The sequence below is a fragment of the Callospermophilus lateralis genome, chromosome 16 (assembly GCF_048772815.1).
Source record: "Callospermophilus lateralis isolate mCalLat2 chromosome 16, mCalLat2.hap1, whole genome shotgun sequence".
NCBI lineage: Eukaryota > Metazoa > Chordata > Mammalia > Rodentia > Sciuridae > Callospermophilus > Callospermophilus lateralis.
Genome location: NC_135320.1, coordinates 52,856,524 through 52,862,523, shown reverse-complemented (window position 1 = coordinate 52,862,523; position 6,000 = coordinate 52,856,524).

Genomic DNA, 6,000 nt, shown 5'->3' with positions numbered 1-6,000 from the left:
TGCTTCATCAGTGGACTCTTGGCATCTTCTTGGCCTGGCCAGTCTCATTAAATTGCTGGTGGGTGGATTAACCACTGTTTGTGCAATGCCAATGTTAGTGTTCCTGAGTGATTGGAAATATACTGCATTCTGCCTCGGTGACTGTGTTCTCCAGGGAGAAGTGTCAGGGTCCAGAACTGCAAATTCCTGAGACCAGACTAAGGAATCAGATGGCTGCATCTGATGTCTCTCCTGACCAGGTCTCATCTCTGTCTTTATAGAAGGGCTGCACTTTGGCCAAACAGGGTCCTGTTGAAATGCTTGAACCAGTCAGGATTTTTCATCAGGGAAAAGGGAAAACAGGTGGGGAGGTTACAATGGTTTTCCAGTAAACAGCCTACTCCATAGGGATCATGATGCCTGTTTTTGTCCTGCAGGAGGACAAGAGAAAGTGAAGGTCAGTCCATTTCAGAATGGTTGTTGATATAGAAGACAAAGACTGATAACTGTGTCATGTGTGCCTGACCCAGTGGGATGCACCTAAACCAACATAAAACATATAAATATCTATGTGCTAGTGTTTTAGAAAGATCCCTGAACTCGTACATGATCAGGGCGCCTGGGATCTAGACTATCCATCTCCAGAGCTTTTTCATCTTCCCAAATTGGAACTTTGTATGCATTAAGCACTAATTCCCTCCTCCCTTCCTCTCTGTCCTTGGCAACCACTAACCTACTTGCAATCTGTGTACTTAGTTTTAAAGACCAATTTATTACAGCTTGAGTAAGTCTCTTACCATAACTGGCCCAAGCCAGCTATGATTGCAATTTATACATGAGAAAAAGTAGCAGGAACTCAAGAAAACTCAGTAGCCACATGGACACAGGCAGTCATTACTGTGTCTGGGTTGCCACCATTCAAGATTTGTGATTTTTTTTTTAACCTGAATACTTTTTACTATTTAAGAATGTTTTATTAAAATACATATCCTTCTGGGACCTGAGGCCTGGGGTTAATTTACTCCTAAGTGGATATTATGCATTAATTGACAGCTGGGAGAAAGAGACATAGAAAATGGTAACTCTAGAAAGAGAAAGCAAAGAGGAAAAATAAATTTTTAATGTTTCAGAATTTTCTCCTCCTTGGAGGATTGTTAAACACAGAACAGGCACACCAGAAACTTAGAGAATCAACTTATAGACTCAACGTTTCATATAGCACTTAGATATTTCCTTTGCATATTAATTCTTCAATAAAATGAAATTAATGTAGCAAATTCTGATTTTACTGATGGTCTTATCTAAGAGAAAAAAATATACGATGAGGAATTGAGAGGCTTTCACATGATATGGTTAGAGAGGTAAAGAAGAGTTGGGTTTTAAACCTTATAGGACTAATTAATGTTTCCCCTTGACATTTGTGTAGATATAAAACCACACACATTCTTGTTAATGGGGTGTACTGAGCCTGAAGTCAAAATGGTCAACCAGGCGACCTAAACAAAGTACTGCCTTTAAGCATATTATTTTGCAAATTGACATCTGATGAATTGTTTTATTTAACCTTTGTTACCTTTTAATTGTGGTTAAATACACTATAAGAATACAATTGACCACTGTGACCATTTTTAAAGTGGACGGTTCAGTGGACTTCAGTACATCCATGTTGTTGAGTAACCAACTACAGTGTCCATCTCCAAGTTGGAGCTTTGTACCTATTAAGCACTAATTCCCTCCTCACATCCTCCCAGTCCTTGGCAACCACCATCCTAGTTCCCATCTTTGTACTTAGTTTTAAAGACCAATTTATTAGAGCTTGTAACTGTGATGTTTCATAATCTCAGCACTTGAGAGGCGAAGTCATGGGGAGAAGGTTTTTTGAGGAAAAGTGGGGTTTACACTGACTTTTCCAACTCTTATGTCCCATATTTATTTCTTTCAAAATGAGATTTCCACCATTTCTCAGAATTTCAAGTATTCGTTGAATGAATTCTAAATGAATAGGCAACACAATTGATTTATTCTTAGTGATTTTAGGAACAGATGCATCAAAGTGCTGTTTTCAAAAGCACATGGCTTTGGGGCTGGAGTTATAGCTCAGTGGTAGATCACTTGTGTAGCATGTGGGTTCGATCCTCAGCACCACATAAAAATACATAAATAAAATAAAGATATTATGTACATATACAACTAAAATTTTTTTAAAATTTAAATTTAAATTGTTACTTCAATAATTTCTGTTGGACTATTGAAACTAGTCAAGGCAGGCTTCTGCCCTAGATATTAACATAAAATACATGGAAAAAAATTAAATTTATAGGGAAAGCATAGACACTTTTAAGTAAGTAGCTAATTGCTCTTTGTGATTTCTTTCACAAGCAAAACCTAGTATATTAACAAATAGACAAGAGAGCAATATACAGTTTCTGTGATCAACTTAGTGAATGCTAAAGTTCTAAAGCAACATACAGATTATGATAAATTGATAATAAATGTGACATTCTCGGCACATGTAAATAAACCCTGAATTTGAGAACCTCTGGTTTCCCAGGGCCCTAGTAAATACACTTTTAATAGAAATCGCATGTAAAGAAGCCATATGCTTATAATTACCCAAACATTGTAGATCCCTTGTGTGAAATTTCACATCTTTATTGCTTCTATTTTAATGTTTACAAAGTTGATACTAATTTTTCAAACCAAATATGATACTAAACAGGAAAGACAATTTCCTATATAATCATAATTTTCTATGCAAGATTTGGCAGGGATCATATCGCTCCTAGAGTTTAATCATTTTTACTTTCATATAAGCATCGTAGGTGCTCATTTGAGAACAAACTTAGCCTGCCCCATTTAAGTATCCCAATACCTATTAGAAAACTGCAATGTGTTTTTAATCTAGAATATTTGGACAGACATAAAACATGTTGAACCATTACAGAAGAGAAGTGTTGCCACAAATTCACAATGAAATACAGTAAAATCTTGCTGTGTCAAACAAACTGCCCTTTTAGAGAAGTGACTTACCAAAAAGAAATTCTTCAGAGAATATGAAAGCTTAATTAGATGAAAAAATTTAAATGCAATTTCAGAACAAAAGCATAAAGATTGAAAATGTCTAAAATTAATAGAGGGTATTTTTGTATTCAAAAATTCAAGAATTTGTCTACCAATCATCATATTTACTAGAATCTGTGAGCTTTTTTATATGTTGTACATAATTTGCATGAAGAACTTAGAGGGATGTAAATTCACTCAATCTGGGGCGATAAAACGAAGGAGATGTTTTAAGTTTTTTTTTTTAACTGATACACAAAACATAAATTATACATATTTATGGGGTACCATATTAAAGTTAAAATATTTTGAGTAGCCAAAAGTGACACAGAGATGATCCCAAACCCTTCATTTATTATCTATAGTCTATAAAAAGATCCCCACAGTCTGCTTTATTCTGATCTGCTTTGTGTACTTTTCGGGTTCTAAGCAGTCTCCACCCCATTTAGTTTTAGACAGCAGGCTGGATTAACCACATTTGGTTTAGTATGGCTGTAGGCAATTGAATACACCTGGTTTGCATGGAGAATGAAAATTATTTGCTCATTAGGAAAGAGAATCATTCATTTGAAAATGAAATTGCATACTTTACAGCTTTCCCTTTAAAATCAAAGCATTTCTTGAAGTTCTTGGCAGGTAGCTTACCTCTGTTTCATAGTGTAAACCAGTGGCTCACAAATTTAGCTTGCATCAGAATCCCCTGAAGGCTTGTTAAAATACAGATTGCTGGGCCCCAGCCCCGGAAGTTCTGATACAGTCGATCTGGAGTGAGGCCTATGAATTTGCATTTCTAACAAGTTTCCAGTGACGCTAATGCTACTGGTCCAAGGGTCGCAGTTGAGAACAGCTGGTGTTGGCAAACGACAACATGGCTGGACATCTACTTGCCCTGTAGTGTAAAAGAGAGCAGTAATAGGTCCATTTGAGTCCTCCAGGGGCACTTCATGCTCCTTGCAATATCCAGAACTAGAATTCTAATTCCCTGACAATCTCAGGGCTGTCCGAGTGGGGACTTCATGGGACCAACTGAATCTCTGATTCCTTATTCAGCTGAGACCTCATTCAGCTGATCGAGGGGCTGGGATGAACCAAGGCTCAGAGAGGCTATGTGTATTTATTATAGCCTCTAGCACAACTCTTCATTCTTTTTCATTTAACTTCTCTATAAATCTTTCTGTCAAAGAAGCACTCAAATGAACCAAAGAAATGAAACAATCAGATTCAATATTAGTTAGGTAAAGCACAGAGAATGAATGAGACTGGTACCTCCAGCCTAAGTTGTGAAAGAGACATTTTATCTTGGCCATACCCTTCCCAGGTATCTTTTTGCTTTCTTTCCCCACCTACCTTCCTCTACTCCCCTAAAGTGAACATAGTCCTCACCTACCTCCTACTGCTCAGGACTCCACCTTGACTACTCTTTGAAGAACACTGCTCCGTATTCTGAGCTAACAGAATTTTTTTTCTATTTCAAAAGAATGATCCTACAAATGAAATTTTATCAAAATGTCAAAAAACATTTCACCAGTATGCAGGGCTTTGACTGAAAGTCCAATACCTTTTTCAGTCACTTTTATAAAAGTTGCTTTTAAAGTGACACTTTAATGTAAATTAAATAATAAAATACAAAGAAAACCTCTTTTATTTACTTAAGAGAATCTTCTCTTCCTGCGCGAATATAAAATGATCACTTAAAAACAATAATGGCACAAGCTTAAGACAATAACAGAACAATTCTATGTTTCTGGTCCCATATCTCTGAGAAGACAGATCGATCCTTTGTGGATGTTTTGTTGCCTCTTGTGTGACCTCATAACTTCTTAAAATTATTTTAATTGATGTCACTATCCCTCTCTCAACTTTGAAAATACCTATAAACTTTCCCGTGTTCTGTACTGTTTTGTTTCTCCATATGCAACTCCTTCAGTATCCACTGGGGGGCAGGAGACACCAGACTCACAGCTCCCTTCCATTTGGGAGGGAGACTCCAGGATATATAGCTTCAGTCAAGCTGCCCCAGGTGCCCAGGCCTGACCTTCTAAATTCATCTCAAGAAATTTTCATCCTTTTAAAATGTTCTTCATAGAAGAAACTGCTGATGAGATAACTAGAGCAATATTTCAAAGACTCAGAATATGGCATGAAGATCTAAAATCAGATTTTTACTTGCTGTTTGCTCTTTGTGTATTTTTACAACACACACACACACACAGACATGAGTCACTTAGATCAAAGGCCTTAGTATAGTCTTAACATTGGAGGATTCCTATTTGAAAAATACCCACAAGAGAGGATATGATCAGGCTTTATACATTACTGAGTCATTGTCATGTATTTGAATGTGATTTTTCTTTTAAATATAGAGGAAACGTTGGATTAAGAGTCAGAAAGTCTTGGCTCCTAGTCCTGGTTATATTTCTGACTAGCTTGTGACCTTAGACCCCCTTCCACTGATATGTCTGCCTCCGTCTCTTCTCCTGTAAAATGATCATTGCAGTCTTTTTTGGCAAAGAGAACTTTCCTTACATGCAATTGAGGCTGCTAGCAAGGGAGAGTAACACCTGTCCCAGGGTAATCCTGAAGTATCACAGACCCTTTGTGATCCTGGCCCTTGTGTCTTTTGTTGTTCCCCATGACTCTATCTAGTACACTGAGAGATCCTGAGTCTCAGTGAATAGGCTCATTAATTGTTTCCTGTTTACTGATATCTTGTAGCAGATAATAATTGCTGTGGGCAAAATGTAGAGAAAACTCACAGGGTTACCCTTGTGGGCAGGAAATATACTTATTGGTTGGAGGGTCCAAACCCATGAATCATCATTAACCAGACACCACATTGATAGAAATTAAAGTTATGATAACAGAAACCACAAGTGTTCATTTCCCTGAGGGAAGGGATGGAGACAGACCACAAGGAGGAAGCCTCTCCTGGATGACACTTGAGAGGCGGATGTGCAGAAC